This window comes from Gorilla gorilla, chromosome 16 (assembly GCF_029281585.2).
Source record: "Gorilla gorilla gorilla isolate KB3781 chromosome 16, NHGRI_mGorGor1-v2.1_pri, whole genome shotgun sequence".
Classification (NCBI taxonomy): Eukaryota; Metazoa; Chordata; class Mammalia; order Primates; family Hominidae; genus Gorilla; species Gorilla gorilla.
In genome coordinates, this window is record NC_073240.2 from 20,620,073 (window position 1) to 20,637,762 (window position 17,690).

At 38.8% G+C, this 17,690-nt stretch overlaps 1 pseudogene; it reads left to right on the top strand.

The window, feature by feature from the left end:
• Positions 1 to 12,850, top strand: part of LOC129527243 (POTE ankyrin domain family member B3-like) — a 30,994-nt pseudogene extending 18,144 nt beyond the window's left edge.
• Positions 12,851 to 17,690: the final 4,840 nt, after the last annotated feature.

The window sequence follows — 17,690 nt, forward strand, 5'->3', positions numbered from 1 at the left end:
TCTCATTAACAGAAGAATCAATAAATTCTAATTTAACATTTGATATTTAGCTTAAAAACATAACCACTATAAAATTTAAAATACTCTTATTTTACAGTATTCTTATTTAAAATATTCTTATCTGCCTTTTTGATTAGCTTATAGCTAATCTTTCCTTTTGGAATAGAGGCAAAAACATATTCCAGACCTTTGTTTGTTCTTTTATTTTTACAACACCCTAACATGATAAAGTAACATCAATTATTGGATTATATTATTAAGCAATAGAACTATGAACAATGTAACACTGAAGGTCCCTGAGCTGGATTCATGGTTAAAGAATAATCACGGCCAGTGATTGAAAATCTGCAGTTTTATATTGTCAGTCACTGATACCAAGGTTAAAGACATATTCTGCCTTGTGGTCTCTCACTGACTTCAGCATTTCTGTTCAGGGAGGGAACCAGGTCATAAAAGCAACCCAACTGCCTATTACAAGAATCATATCTTGCAGAATGGGACATTTGGTGTTAGTGCACAAACACAATAACCTTCTACCTTATTTTAGTTGCAGAAAATCAGTACAGATTATTAAAAAAAATTTATCCATTGTAATTAGTACACCTTAGAATATATTAGAACTGGACTTAAGCAGATCATCTAGATACATAACACTATCATATTACAGCATATAATTTCAATTAAAATTTAAGAATTTGCATTTCTTTCTGTTTGGTGTTGATTTCAGCTCCTAAAAATTTGAAGCATGCCTACAATCCAATTAGGAATCTTTTAAAAAAGCACTTCAGTGCGCTATAGGGGCTCACTAGTTAGGGTTTCATGAGATATACTCTTTTCAAGTGAGGAAGCCTTTGGAACACTACAAATCATCTGCTAATTCATTTTTGGTAGATTTAACACATAACAAATTAAGTTTAGTTCAAACAAATGGTAACAAAGTTAAGTTTGCTGGTTCATGTTTTTATTCTCCCTTTGTCTGAGGTGAATTATTTTTCACATGTTACTCAGAAGCCAATGATGTGGCAGTAGCTAAACATAGATTAAAAAGTTAATTCTTAATTTTAATTATTTATTTATTTAATTATTTTAACAGTTAAATTTTATTTTATTTTCTAATTTTTCATGTCCATACTTGATTACTTAAGAATAAAATTATTTTAACATGCATTCCAAAAGAGGAGACATACACGGAAATACAACAAGCAAATTAACCTTCTATTTTTGCATCTACAGAAAATGTCTCAAGAACCAGAAATAAATAAGGACTGTGACAGAGAGGTATACCTTTATGTTCAAATGTTTCTGTTGAATTAGATTTTTATGTTATGCCGTTTAACAAAGTGTAGTAAGTGTAGGCATACATGATCCTATCATGTAAGTAGCATAAATCACCAGTGAAAAATTTAATATTTAACTCAGAAAGAATTCTGTACATTGAGTTTTCAAGAGATACAAACCCTAGAGAGATTCTTTCATTATTATGGAACAACCCTGAGTGGTGCCATAAAATGCTAGGTAATGCCACTTCAGGAGCTTTGGACCAATTATTTTATCTTTCTTGGTTTTAATCTGATTATCACTAGATAATGTGGCTAAAGAAGATAATTACTTATTCTTTGTAACTTCCAGCTGGACAATTGTATAGCTATTGAATGTGAAATTTGGGGAGCATCTAATTTTCTGGAATTCCACGCTTGCACCTCAGCAGTTTCACTCTGCTCCTTGTGTTGTGGCAAACTTTGGTTTTCATGTTTCAGTGAGCACCATCATGTTTTTGATATCCAGGAACCAAAGGAAAAAAGAACGATCAAAGGCAGTGGGGGAGGAGAATATCTTAGTGCAGAAAAGGGCCATCTTCCTGTCTATTCCTGAAGCCCCCCAGTGTCTCATCCTCTACATCTGAGTGTTTAATGTAAAATCTAGGTGGTAAAGACAGAAGACACATTTTGTGTCTATGTCGTTTTATTTTTGTGTTCCCATGAGTCAAATGGGGTAAATTCATATATAAGATTCTGAAGAGTTTTTGGGAATAAAAGCACAAAATGAAGGAGGGCCCTTTTTGAATTTTGGAAAATTCTGTTTTATTCAGTCAAACAGCAATCAAGCAAACTTTACAAAAATTTCAATGATATACTAATGACATGATAATTACATCTTAAAATTATACGGTAATAGTTCTGTATATATGATCAAATTTAAGTGTGAGATATTTTTAATGACTAAAATAATGGCAAACTGAGTCAATTGATAAAATCAATTAAAAAGGTTCTTTTTATTCAATAAAGTGATAACCATCCTTAATATCAAACTTCCACTCAAGGTTGAAGAAGAAATAAAGAAGCATGGAAGTAATCCTGTGGGATTACCAGAAAACCTGACTAATGGTGCCAGTGCTGGCTATGGTGATGATGGATTAATTCCACAAAGGAAGAGCAGAAAACCTGAAAAGCAGCAATTTCCTGACACTGAGAATGAAGAGTATCACAGGTAAGCCTGTGGCAACATTTAATAGGAGATGACTATATGCTGTCAAACTAATCCTAATTTGGGCTAATATTCATGATGAACAAATTTTATACTTTTACTAGAATATTCAGCCTTGCCTGTTAATCAGAAAAATGAAAATCAGTAAACAATGAGTTACCGTTTTTTCCAGTCATTAATTTATTTGAAAAATAACCAGCATTGGCAAATGTGAGGGAAAAGGCATTTTCTTTTCTTTTTAATGAACTTTTATTTTAGCTTCAGAAGTTCATGTGCAGGTTTATTATATAGGTAAACTGTATCATGGAGGTTTGGACTACAGATTATTTCATCAGCCACATAATAAGCAAAATACTCGAGAGGTAGTTTTTTGGTCGTCTCCCTCCTGCCACACTCCACCCTCAAGTAGACCCTGGTGTCTGTTATTCTCCTCTTTGTGTCCATGAGTTCTCATTGTTTAGTTCCCAGTAATGAGTAAGAATATGTGGCATTTGATTTTCTGTTCCTGCATTAGTTTGCTTAGGATAATGGCCTCCAGCTCCATGTGTGTTGCTGCAAAGGAAATGGTCTCATTGAAAATGGCATTTCATACACTGTTGGTAAATACATTTTGAACATTAATTTAGTAGCATATTCACACACACATATATATAACATAGTAAGGATATATAGGTATGTTAAGGATATTTGTATAGATTTGTCACATATATACTTATGTGAAAGGACATTTCTTACAGCATTATTATATCAAAAAGATGGATCCTTATAAATATGAATTTATCATTATCAAAAGTAAATCCTTACCAATAGAAAATAGCTCAATTTTCATACCCAGAAAATAATACAGTATGCAACCATTTTTTACAAATGAGGTTAGATCTAGAGTATACTGGTTATTTTGCAATTACAATGTATTTAAAGCATTTAGTTTGGTAACACATCTTAAGATAATTTTGTTAGAATTCTTGGAATATCTGCTGTGTTGCAAATGGAAGCTACACGCTACATTGACACTGTACCTTGTTAGCAACAAGATTGCTAGTTATTAAATTTTTGTTGTCAGTGCCTGAGTGCCGAAATATTGGACCTTCAATCTGAATATTGCCAAGGGATTGTACGTGGGGATCTATATTTAATATAAACATTTGAGTATATTGGGTAAAACTTTTATTAAAATATATCAAAGTATCTTTCATCTGCTAAACTAGGAGCTGGCCAGCTTTTCCTGCAAAGAGCCATTTAGTAAATATTTTAGGCTTTGTGGACTATATATATTTATTTTTTTTGAGACAGGGTCTCTGTTGCCCAGGCTGGAGTGCAATTGTGTGATCACAGCTCACTGCAGCCTTGACTTTCTGGGCTCTAGTAATCCTCCCACCTCAGCCTTTCTACTGGCTGGGACCCCAAGTGTGCAACATCACACCCAGCTAATTGACTCTATGGACTGTAAAGTGAATAAGCATGGCTGTGTTCCAAGATTCTTTACTTACAAAAACAGGCAGTGGGCTGGATTTGGCCCACAGGTGCTAATTTGCTGACCGGTGTGCTAAAAGGAAGGTGCTGCTAATGCAGTAACACTTATTTGTAAAAGTGCCCTGCATGTGTGACATTATCTTTCCTTTGAGAAAAGGATATATTTCAGTATTCACCTCACCATATTTTTCCACAGTGATGTCATACAATTTTTAAAATTTCATTTGTAAAATAAGATTATTTTCTGCATTTCTGCCACTTTATTCCTGTTAATAGAATTCAGTATTTTATGGTGATCAATTACTTTGTATATTTGATGAGTATCAACTGTTCTAGAATTGGCTGATTTTTATCAAGCAAGAAATACTCTCCTTGAAGCTTTTAGTTTTTCTTGGTCTTTATGTATAAGCATGAACAAAATAATAATCAGCTTCTGTAATCTAGAAATGGTCAAGGCAACTTTTAGTTCTATAGTGTTAAGAATTTAACACCTTGGTCTGGCATTTTTAATGCCAAATGTGTATAATTTTTATAAGCTTTAAAATATGTAATTGTTATATAAAATTTGAAAACTACACCTGTTATGTAAAATTTGAAACTATTTGTCTATTACTTTTCCATGACTGTGGAAGAAAATTACAACATTCTCAGCCATGACTCCTAAGTATGATGTCCTTAAAAGAACTGTCTACACTCATGAACTCAAATTTTCTTTTCCTTCACTCTTGATCTCATGCCAGTAAGTCTTCAATCTCAGCAGTCCTCCAACGTTTTTCCTCAAGATTATCACTAATTGTTTTCTGTGATAAATCTAGGCACTTTTCTTCCACCTCATTTTATTTAATCTGTCAGCAATATTTGAGGCAATGGAGGGCATCTCATCCCTAACGGCGTCTTCACTTGGCTTTCAGGACCTCACTGCCTCAGGCTTTTCCTCCTGCCTTTCTAGTCCATTCATCATGTTCTGTTTTGCTTGCTCCTCCTCATCTTTCTCCTTTTGGACATTGTTGTTTCCCAGGGCTCACTCCTCAATCTTCTTTCTTGTGACTTTTTCTTTTTCTTTTTTGGAGACAGAGTTTCGCTCTGTCACCCAGGCTGGAGTTCAGTGGTGTGATCTCGGTTCACTACAGCCTCTGCCTCCTGGGTTCAAGCAATTCTCCTGCTTCAGCCTCCTGAGTAGCTGGCATTACAGGTGCATGCCACCATGCCCAGCTGATTTTTGTATTTTTAGTAGACACCGCGTTTCCCCATGTTGGCCAGCCTAGTCTCAAACTCCTGACCTCAGGTGATCTGTCTGCCTTGGCCTCACAAAGTGTTGGGATTACAGGTGTGAGCCACTGCACCTGGCCCCTCATGACTTTTTCTACTGTGTATATGCTAGTGATTTCCAAATGTATGTCTCCAGCTCAAATCTCTCTCCTTAATTCCAGATTTCTATATCAGCCTGCCTACTTGACATCTCTCTTTGGTTAGTTATTGGGTATCACACACTTGTCAGATCCAAAATTGGGCTACTGATGTCCTTCCTGAAATCTACACCTCATATAGTCTTTCCTACTTTGGTTAAGGGCAACTCTTCCAGTTGCTCTGCCAAAAATCTCGGTGTCATTCTTGACTCATCTCTCTCTCTCTCTCTGACACCTCACATCTAATCTCTCAGTAAATCTTGTCAGGTCTACCTGAAGAATATGTCCAGAAGCCAGTCATATCTCATACATCTGAGCCACCCTCATCTGCAGTCTAGATGAGTGTCATAGACTGGGAATTGATAGTCCTGGTTTTTAAAAACTTCCCTTTTCATCAATTCTTAACTCAGTGGATGTATTTAAAACATAAGTCAAATTGTGTCGTTCCTCTGCCCCAGCCCTTCTCATTATCTCCATTTCACTTGGAGTACGTGCCAAAGTTCCTCCTAATTATCTCCCTTGCTCTGCTTCAGCCACACTGAATTCTTGCCATCCCTTATCTACCCCTAGTGCTTAAAGATGCCAGGCACACCTCTGTGATTCGCAGTTCCCTGTGTCTGGAATGCTTTCTCCCCAGATATCCTCCTAGCTTTCTCTTTCCATTCCTTCAGTTCTTTATTTAAAACCCCCTTTCTAAGAAGAAGAGGAAAAAGGGTAAAAAGAAACACATTAAGGAACAACCACTTTCTGAGGAAGAACGGTGTGCTACCCAGACGCGTCATGCTTAAGGTTCAATTGGGTGCCTACCAGGGATGCTCTCTAACGTAACGAAGGGAAGGTTCAGTGAAACAAAGTGATTTATCATCTCTAACTTCAAACCCATTTGTATCTTGACATCAACGCTGTTAACCTTATGTCATCATTTCTTAGAGACTTTGATATACAAATAAAAGGATTTTTGTATTAGAAAAAAAAAATCCCCTTTCTCAGCAGGGACTTTTCTGACCATCCCAACTTTCCCACCACCCTCCCCGTCAAACACATAAACATTTCATTTTCCTGCTTTAGTTTTTCTCCTGTAACATCCTGTATATTTGGCCTTATCTGTCTGTTATTGTGTGTTTTTCTCACTCTCATGAATAGGGTTTTTATTTTTCACTACCATATCCTCACTGCCTAGAAAAAGGCCTAGCATATTGGATGAAGCTACCTAATAAATACTTATTAAATGAGTGAATGGAGTTTATCCTGCATATATTGTTTGATTAATTCTCACTTTAAAAATGTTTGACATGGTTCATTCTAACAGCTTTGCCCGGTAACTACGTGCATTTTTAAAATTGTTTTGGCTTTTTATAATAAGCTACATTCTTTATATTAATTTTTTTATTTAGAGAGAAAAGCCCAATATTGTGGTTATTCACTATTTATTCTTTTACTAGTAATCATAATTGTAGTTATGGCAAACTGAGTCAGAGGAATTGCAAACTTTACTGGTATTTTATTTTATTTTGAGATGGAGTCTCGCTGTATCCCCCAGGCTGGAGTTCAGTGGTATGATCTCAGTTCACTGCAACCTCCACCTTCTGGTTCATGCACTTCTCCTCCCTCAGCCTCCCAAGGAGCTGGGATTACGGGGGCATGCCACCACGCCCGGCTAATATTTGTATTTTTAATAAAGATGGGGTTTCATCCCGTTGGTCAGGCTGGTCTCGAACTCTGTACCTCAGGTGATCCACCCACTTCAGCCTTTCAAAGTGCTGGGATTACAGGCATGAGCCACTGCGCCTGGCCACTAGTATTTTATTTAAAAAAAAATTACGGTGGCACATTTAATGGACTTACAAATTCTTTTCAAGGGATTATGAACCTTTGGTATTTGAAATAAAGAGACAGAGTTGGAATTTTTTGCTTCCTATTGTAAGAGGAATACTGGTCAGGCACTGTCTTTTCTGATGGAGCAGGTGCTGCTGCGTGGCTGTATTTCAGAAGCAAGCTGCTCACATTGGTATTGGTTGGTGAACAAGAGCAGTGGTCATTGATTGACTAGATTTCAAACTGGCTTTGGGTGGCTTCTTGTTACCATTGGTACAAGTCATTTCTTTCCTAAGTTAGAGTCAACTTTAACCGAAAATTTTCTGTATAAAAGTTGCCTTCAATTAACTATGTTCAAAATGAAACTATTTTATATTCCAGAATTGTAGACTTCATTTTAAAATTTTGGTCAAGATGAATTGGTTAATAATAGCTCTCAGGAATATCTGTTTTCTTTTTTTAAAAATACATATTTCTCTGTATAATGTATTCCTTAAAATTAATTATTTTCTTTCTGTTTTTGGTATTTTTAGAAGCTTTTGCTCAAGTCCTAACATAATCTCCAGTAGGAGATTTTAGTCTCTTTGTCAGTTCATGTATGTATATGGTAGTGATACTCTACTCTCTTTTTAAATTCCTTTTCTTGTTCACTTTCTTCTCAGTACAATAACGGTGATATTCTCACACATCTTTACCTCATTTAAAAGTAATTACAGTTTGCTGCTGGCAAATTCAGCTTTTTATATTTTGACTAAATACTAGGCTAAAAGTGAAGAAAATTTACCAGGTCATTTTATTTTCAAACAAAATCATTACTAATAAAAATTGCTATTTTTGAAATATAAATAATGACATTTTGATATTTTAAAAGTAAGGATACACCCCCCCCTCAATAGTTTGGCTTTGTGTTTCCACCCAAATCTCATGTCAAATTGTAATTCCCAGGTGTTGAGAGAAAGACCAGCTGGGAGGTATTGGATCATGGGGTCGGTTTCCTCCATGCTGTTCTCGTGATAGTGAGTTCTCACAAGAGCAGATAATTCTATAATGGGCTCTTTCCCTTTCACTTCTCTCTCTCCTGCCACCTTTTGAAGAAGTTGCCTGCTTCCCCTTTACCTTCTGCCATGATTGTAAGTTTCCTGAGGCCTTCCCAGCCACGTGTAACTGTGAATCAATTAAGCCTCTTTCCTTTATGAATTACCCAGTCTCAGGTATACATACATACGTACATATATATATATATATATATTTTTTTTTTCTTTATTCCACTCATCAGTTGGTGGACACTGGCTGATAACATATCTTTGCATATGTGAATTGTGCTGTAGTAAATGTATGTATATAGGTGTCTTTTTGAGAGTATGATTTCTTTTATTTTGGGTAGGTATCCAGAAATGAGAATGCTGGATAGAATGGTAAGATCTACTTTAACAGAACTCTCCATAATGTTTTCCATAGATTTGTACTAATTGCTGTCCCCACCAGCAGTGTATAACTCTTCTTTTTTCACCACATCCACACCAGCATCTGCTGTTTTTTTTATTTTAGTAGTGACCATTCTGGCTGAAGTGAGGTGATATCTCACTGTTGTTTTATTGTACATTTCCCTGATGATTAGTAATATTTAGCGTGTTTTTATATTCTTGTTCACCATTTGTACATCTTCTTTTGAGAAATGTCTATTCATGTCATGTGCCCACTTTTTAATGGAATTATTTGTATTTTTCCTGCTGATTTGTTTGAGTTTCTGGTAGGTTATGGACATTAACCCTTTGTTAGATTCATAATTTGCCCATATTTTCCCCATTGTATAGGTTGTTGGCTCACTTTGATGATTATTTCTTTTGCTGTGCTGAAGCTTTTTAGTTTAATTAGGTCTTTATTTATTTATTTATTTATTTTTATTTTTGTTGCTTTTGCTTTCAGGGTCCTCATCATAAATTATTTGCCTAGGCTAATGTCTTCAGGTCTTAGGTTTAGGCCATTAATCCATCTTGAATTAAATTTTTTACATGGTGAGAGATAGAGATCCAATTTTATTCTTCTATATGTGACTATCTTTTTTTCCCAGCACCATTTGTTGAATAACGTGTACTTTCTCCAGTGTATGTTTTTGTATCCTTTCTCAGAGATCATTTGGTTGTAAGTGGCCTTTTTTCTGAGTTGTCTATTCTGTTCCATTGATCTGTGTGTCTACTTTTATACCACTACCATGATGTTTGTTACTGTGGCCTTAGAGTATCATTTGAAGTCAGGTAATGTGATGCCAACATGTTTGTTCCTTTTGCTTGGTATGTCTGTTGCTATTCAGGCTCTTTTGTGGTTCTACATGAATGACAGCTTTTTAAAATAACTCTGTGAAGAATGACATTGGTACTTTGGTAGAAACTGTATTGACTCTGTAGACTACTTTGGGCACTATGGCATTTTCACAATATCAATGCTTTCAGTCCAGGAACATAGAATGTATGTTCATTTATTTGTATCATCTGTGATTTTCTTCAGTGGCGTTTTCCAGTTATCCTCTGATAGATCACTCACCTCCTTCATTAAGTATATTCCTAGGTATTTTACTATTTTGCAGCCATTGTAAAAAGGATTGGATTCTTGATATGACTCTCAGCTTGGTTGTAGTTGGTGTATAGTGGTACTATTCATTGGTATTTGTATATTTTGTAACCTCTGAGACTTTACTAAATTCACTTATCAAATCTAGGAGTGTTTTGTAGGAGTCTGTAGGGTTTTCTAGGCATAAGATCATATCATTGGTGAAGAGAGAGTTTGACTTTCTCTTTTCCAATTTGGATGCCCTTTATTTCTCTTGCCCAATTGCTCTGCCTAGGGCTTCCCAGTTTTCTTCTTAATATGCATGAAATAAAAGTAAAATTGAAAGCAATTAATGATCAGTTTATTTCACATCTCTCTCTCATACACAGATAAAATTAATTCAAAGTTCTATGTTAAAAACACAATATTAGACCCTGTCTTGTTCCAAAGGGAATTTCTAAGTTGTCTATAAATTACAGAGGAATCAAGAATATAAGTGGAAACTGTTTCCAAAAAATAAACACAAAAAGTTTGGGTTAACACAGGGGTTTCCAATCCCCAGGCCACAGACCAGTACCAGTCCCTGGCCTGTTAGGACCTGGGCCACACAGCAAGAGGTTAGTGGTAGGTGAGCAAGTGAAGCTTCATCTGTTTACAGCCACTCTCTGTCACGTTACCACCTGAGCTCCTCCTCCTGTCAGATCAGCGGTGACATTAGATTGTCATAAGAGTGTGACTTGAACCCTATTGCAAGCTGCTCATGCATGGGATCTAGGTTGTTCACTCCTTATGAGAATCTAATGCTTTATGATCTGTCACCATCTCCTGTCACCCCTAGATGAGACCATCTAGTTGCAGGAAAATAAGCTGAGGGCTCCCACTGATTCTACATGATGGTGAGTTATATAATTATTTCATTATATATTAGTAATAATAGAAATGAAGTGCACAATGTATGTAATGTGCTTGAATCATCCTGGAACCATCCCCCACCTCAGGTCCATGGAAAAATTATCTTCCACAAAACTAGTCCCTGGTGCCAACATGACTGGGAGAGCAGGGTTAACAGATGTGAGACCCGTTTGCCTTGTCTTGGATTAATGTGCAGATATACATTGTGTGAATGACATCTGATGGTGCCATCTTGCCCTGTAGATCATTTTAGGGACACCTCCAGTATTTCATGAAAATTAAAATTTCTTCTAGTGACGAACAAAATGATACCCAGAAACAACTTTCTGAAGAACAGAACACTGGAATATCACAAGATGAGATTCTGACTAATAAACAAAAGCAGATAGAAGTGGCTGAAAAGGAAATGAATTCTGAGGTATTTTCTTTAGTCATTATCAAATGTTTTCATATGTGTATATATTTTTAAAAAGCTTTATTTTGGAAGGTATAAAGGATTTTTAAATCATATACACACACACACACACACACACCCTGTATATCCTTGGTCATATATCTATATATGTACACATAGGGTAAAGCCATGTTCTTAATTCAACTGCATTTGCCTGCAACAGTCGAGTAGTGACCTTCACAATGGCCTCAATCCAAAGGAAAAGCATTTGATATTTTTCATAAGAATTGATTATCTTTCCAATATCAAAAATAAGTTTTGCTACTAACAACAGATTTGCTAGTTTTGGGACATTAGTTCTTTTTAAAATATTAATAGAGAAGTCAGTTTGTTATTTTCACTAATAGGAAGGTAGGAAATGTACAGCTGGGTCAGAGGCCACATTGTGGATGTCATTATCCTTGCTTTTGAGGAGAGGAGCAGTTTGCTCCAAGTAGTTTCTCATTTCAATGCAAAGAGCTTTGAAAACAATGACATGCCATGATACACATTTAGTGATAATTTATTGATAAGTATTTTGTTCCCAGATGAATAGTTCAGTATGTTTCCCATATTTCACACTTACTACTATAATGTTTCAAACATTATGAAGAGGAAAGAAAAGTTATTGCAATGGCAAATAATCTCATGATTTCTAAGAAAAGCCTTGTAAGTTATATCTTATTTACCATTTGTATTTTGAAATAAAAGGCTTCTTTTGTATTTATATATTTACACCACAGAAGCAACTGATTTTGTGGAGGATCACTAGCAGTAGCATCAGAAGACCTGGCAAAAATCTTGCACGTTGCATATATACGTGTGTGTGTGTGTGTGTGTGTGTGTGTGTGTGTATTCTAGATGGAGTCTTGCACTGTCACCCACGCTGGAGTGCAATGGCACAAACTCAGTTCACTGCAACCTCTGCCTCCCAGGTTCACACGATTCTCCTGCCTCAGCCTCCTGAAGTGCTGGGATTACAGGTGTGAGCCACCGGTCCTGGCTGCATATATTTTTTGACCTCTCCTTTTAAGAATCGTGATCTTAAATGAGTTGAGTGTTGTATGTAGAAGTGCAATGCTTAGATGCCGGTGTGTACATTGTAGAAGGGTACAATGCTTAGATTTAACAGTTATGAATAAATGTAATTCTTATAACTGACTGTAAAAATATTAGGAAAGCAGTATATTGATAAAACATTCCTCAGAAAAAGGAACTTAAAGAACTTTGAGGAATTGCTTCTGTCCTAATATATGCATAGCTAAGGCTCTTATGATGGTGTGGTTTGTAGGTTAGATATCAGAGTGTAAACCCAATTTAAAAAATGTAGCCAAATGTATTAATCTTCTATTTTATGCCTCTGGGTTTTTTGTAATTCAGAGAAAGGCTTTTCCAATTCTGAAATTCTTAAAAATCCTCTAGTGATTTATTTTTCATGGTCTTTAGATAAATATTTCAACTTTTTGGAATTTACACTCTTTTAGATTTGAAGTTTTGTCCAACTTTTTTCCAGTTAAATATCCACTATGGGAATTATTTCATTATACAAATATAAATGTCATTCTTCAATTTTAGAAGAAATCATGATATGTCATTCTATTGAGTGCTAACTAAAAGTTCCCTTTGTTTACTTAGCTTTCTCTTAGTCATAAGAAAGAAGAAGATCTCTTGCGTGAAAACAGCATGTTGCGGGAAGAAATTGCCATGCTAAGACTGGAACTAGATGAAACAAAACATCAGAACCAGCTAAGGGAAAATAAAATTTTGGAGGAAATTGAAAGTGTAAAAGAAAAGATTGATACACTTCTTCTTTTTATTTTTTTTATTTTTTTATTTTTTATTTTTTTTTGAGACGGAGTCTCGCTCTGTCGTCCAGGCTGGAGTGCAGTGGCGCGATCTCGGCTCACTGCAAGCTCCGCCTCCTGGGTTCACGCCATTCTCCTGCCTCAGCCTCCTGGGTAGCTGGGACTACAGGCGCCCGCCACCACGCCCGGCTAATTTTTAGTATTTTTAGTAGAGACGGGGTTTCACTGTGTTAGCCAGGATGGTCTCGATCTCCTGACCTCGTGATCCACCCGCCTCGGCCTCCCAAAGTGCTGGGATTACAGGCGTGAGCCACCGCGCCCGGCCAGATTGATAAACTTCTAAAGGCTATACAACTGAATGAAGAAGCATTAACGAAAACCAGTATTTAAGTACAGTGGACAGCTTAGGATTTTGACAACTGAGAATGCTCAGTTCTGAACTGGAGAATGTAAGACACAGCTAGGAAACACTGGAAATGGAAATTCAATCATGTCATTGTAGACTGACTACTGCTCTACATGATTGTGATCAAAGTCAGATAGCTGAAAGGGACTTCTTTCCAGAGAACAAACATCAACAGGTTTATTTACAGGAGAAAATGAATTCTCATATATCTCACCTAAAAGATAACAGTGAGATTCTTTCTGAACAACTCTAACGCTGACAGTAAAATTAACAACCTAAAAATTAAGCTCCATCACACAGGATAAATTCTGAGAGAAAAGATGAGGCAGGCCACCATCTTTCCTGTTTGGGCAACTTAGTCATTCCAGTATGCGGGCTTTGGAGAGTACAAACTCACCAGGGGCAGAAGAGATCCTGTGGCATAGCACAGCTGCTTTACCAAATCATGGCCAGAATGCTTCTGTAAGCAGGCCCCTGATCCTGTTCCTCATCACTGGACAGGATCTCCCACCTGAGGTGTCCAGCTACACCCACCAGTGTTCCCTGGCCAATGGAGATTTGAAACCTTCCTGGGACAGAGTTCCCAGAGAGAGGGGTGGGCCATGACCTTTGTTGTTTGGGCAACTAACCCTTCTGGCCTGTGGGCTTTGGAGAGCCCAAGCTGACCAGGGGTGGAAGTGGTTCCTCAGCACAGAACAGCCACCCTGCGAAAACGTGGCCAGACTCTTGTTTAAGCCAGTCCCCAACCACATTTCTAATCACTGGGTGGGGCCTTTCAACCAGGGTCTCCAGCCACCTTCACTGCTGTTCTCTGGCTGACACAGGTTTCTGGCCTCCCTGAGTCAGAGCTCCCAGGGGGAGGACCAGACTGTCATCTTTGCTGTTTGGATGACTCAGCCAGTTCAGTCTTAGAGTTTCAGAGTGTCTGAGGAGACCAGGGGCTGAAGTGAACCCCCAGCACAGCATAGCCACTCTACAAAAACATGGCCAGACTTCTTTTTTAAACAAGTCCCTATTCCTGTTCCCTCCTTACTAGGCAAGACTTCTCAACTTGCTTCCAGTCACATCCTACAGGTGTGTTCAGATTGGCAACAGGTTCATACCTCAGAGGTACAGAGCTTCCAGAGGAAAGGGCAGGCTATCGTCTTTGCTTTTTCACAGGCTTCACTGCTGATATCTTCAGCCACTGGAAAATACGAGGCAATTGGCGACTGGAGTGGACCCCCAGCATACCACGGCAGCCCCACAGAAAAGTGGCCAGACTGTTATGTAGGTGCCCATTTCCATATCTCCTCGATGGGCAGGTCTTCCTGGCCTGGGTCTCCAGCCAGCCCCCCACTTGAGCTTTCAAGCCAGTAGCAACTAGCAACTCCCTGGACAGAGCTTTCAGGAGCAACAGAAATACTCTCTGCCACTGCCTCTGCAGTGGAACTGCCCTTGCTACCCTCAGAATATCAAGGGAGCAAAGACCCTAAGTGCCATATTGACACCTCCAACAAGCTGCAGTTGACACAAGGAACAAGTCAGTCCATCTTCCACGGGTACAACACACCCCTTACTGCTCATCACCAGACAAGGAACCCTGGCTTGGGCCCACAGCACAGACCCTCCATCCTGGGGTGATTACATTAAGTAACTGCTGACTTACACCTCTCTGGGGTGGAGCCCCCAGGAGACAAGGAAAGTGGTGGAGCAGCAAGTCAGCTGATGTGGAGCCCGGAGGGCAGGGACATCTATGTCTCTAGGCTCCACTTGGTCTTATGAGACACTTTATCCCAGCACTTAAGGAGTGCTGAGGTCAGACCAGCCCCATCTCACGTGCAAGATTGCCCAGCACAGATCAGGTCTAAGAGTTCTCTTCCTAAAAAAGGGGACTTGCTTAAAAAAGAAGTCTGGCCACATTTGTATAGAGCAGTTGTGCTGTGCTGAGGATTCACTTTTGAGAGAGTTCTCCTCTGAGACCTGATCTCTGCTGGGCAGTCTTGCACATGAGATGGGGCTGGTCTGACCTCAGCACCCCTTAGTCTGCTTGCCTCTCCCAGGACCCCAGCCAGGCCACACCTGCTTAGAGGGCACTTTCGGGTGCCCACACCATAGCTTCTGTACAAGCGGACCGTGGCTGATCAGTGGAGAGCTGCAGCAAGGTGACCTCTACAGCCACGTACCAGCCTGCACATTACCTCTCCATACTGCAGCCCTTTATATGGAAACTTCCTACATCGCTTTGCTGTGTGTGTTTACACAGGTGGGTTTTGTTGTACTTGCCCTAACAGCATATGGGAATGCAGCACACACCCCAACCCACACCAACTGCCACTGAAGATGAAGCCATGGTGCGCACAGAACCAAAAACCCCACCCCTGCTAGCATCTCACCCTTGAGGTAATGCTGTGCAGAGGAAAAGGGACCTTCTTATACCCTGAGTGACCACTGTTGCTTGGGGGGGGATCAGGGAAGGCACCTTCACTGGCCAGCCACCCACCCCAAACCAGCACTACCTCCAGTGCAACAGCACACACAGTCAGCAGAGGCCCCCTGGCCCACACCCCAGCTGTTTTGCCTCCACCACTAGGTGAATGCCCACAGGGAGGCAGGGACTTTTGCATCTGCTAGCATTCTGCCACAGCTGCCGCACTTTGGTCCCCTCAGTGCAGTGGACTCCAAACCTCGAGGAGCCAGAGAACAAAGCTGTGGCCCAATACAAGTTCCCCAGAGTTAAAGCACACAGTCCAAGAATTGGGAGCTGCATGTTGGCCCCTTAAAATCCTCCAAAAACAAAACCTGTTGGCTGAATCTACCTTACACCACAATCAAATCCTCAAGGTCATCAGATATAATAAAGGAAAAATATCCTGTCCAAAGGTCAGCAACCTCAAAGATTGAAGGTGGATAAGCCCATAAAGATGAGAAAAAGACTCTGTGCAAGAACACTGAAAACTCAAAAATTCAGCATGCTTTCTTTTCTCCAAATGACTGCATCAACTCTCCAGCAAGTGTTCAGAACTGGGCTGAGGCTGAGATGTCTGAAATGATACAAGCGGAGTTCAGGATATGGGTAGGAACAAAGTTCCCTGAGTGAAAGAAGTATGTTGTAATCCAATACAAGGAAGCTAAAAATCATTGTAAAACATTGCAGGAACTAACAGACAAAATAGCGAGTATGAAGACCTGACAGAGCTGTAAATCACACCAGAAGAATTTTCATAATGCAGTCACATGGTGATTGTGTGTGATTGCATTATGAAAATTATTGTAGTATGTGTGGGCACCTGAGAGTGCCCTGTAAGCAGGTGTGGCCAGGCTGGGGTCCTGGGAGAGGCAAGCAGACTAGGGAGGGCTGAGGTCAGACCAGCCCCATCTCATGTGCAAGACCATCCAACAGAATAGACCAAGAAGAGGAAAGAATCCCAGAGCTTGAAAACTGGCTTTCTGAAATAAAACAGGCAAACAAGAATGGGGGAAAAAAGAATGAAAGGGAATGAACAAAACATCTGAGAAATATGGGATTATATAAACGACCAAATCTATGACTGATTAATGTACCTGAAAGAGATGAGGAGAATGGAACCAACTTGGAAAACACATTTCAGAGTATCATTCATGAGAATGTCCCCAACCTAGACAGACAGGCCAACATTCAACTTCAGGAAATCCAGAGAACCTCAGTAAGATATGCCATGAGAAGATCATCCCCAAACACATAATCATCAGATTCTCTGAGGTCAAAATAAAAGAAAAAATGTTAAAGGCAGCTAGGGAGAAAGGCAACATCACCTGCAAAGGGAATTCCATCAGACTTAGCAGACCTCTCAACTGAAACTGTACAAGCCAGAAAAGATATTCAACATCTTAAAGAAAAGAAATTTCAACCCAGAATTTCATGTCCAGCAAAATTAAGCATCATAAGTGAAGGAGAAACAAGATCCTTTTCAGATAAGCAAATGCTGAGGGAATTCATTATCACCAGACCTACCTTACAAGAGCTCCTGAAGGAAGCACTAAATATGGAAAGAAAAGACCACCACCAGCCACTACAAAAACACACTGAAGTACACAGACAAGTGATGCTAAAAACCAACCACATACATAAGTCTGCAAAAAAGCCAGCTGACAGCATGACGACAGGATCAAATCCACACATACCATTACTAACCTTAAATGGAAATGGGCTAAATGCTCCAATTGAAAGACACGGGGCAAGCTGGATAAAGAACCAAGACCCATTGGAGTATGCCGTCTTCAAGAAACCCATCTCATATGCAGTGCCCTACATAGGCTCAAAATAAAGGAATGGAGAAAAATATTTCAAGGAAATGGAAAATAGAAAAAAGCAGGTGTTGCACTCCTAGTTTCTGACAAAACAGACTATACCAATAAAGATTGAAAAAAAAAAAAGACAGAGGGCTGGG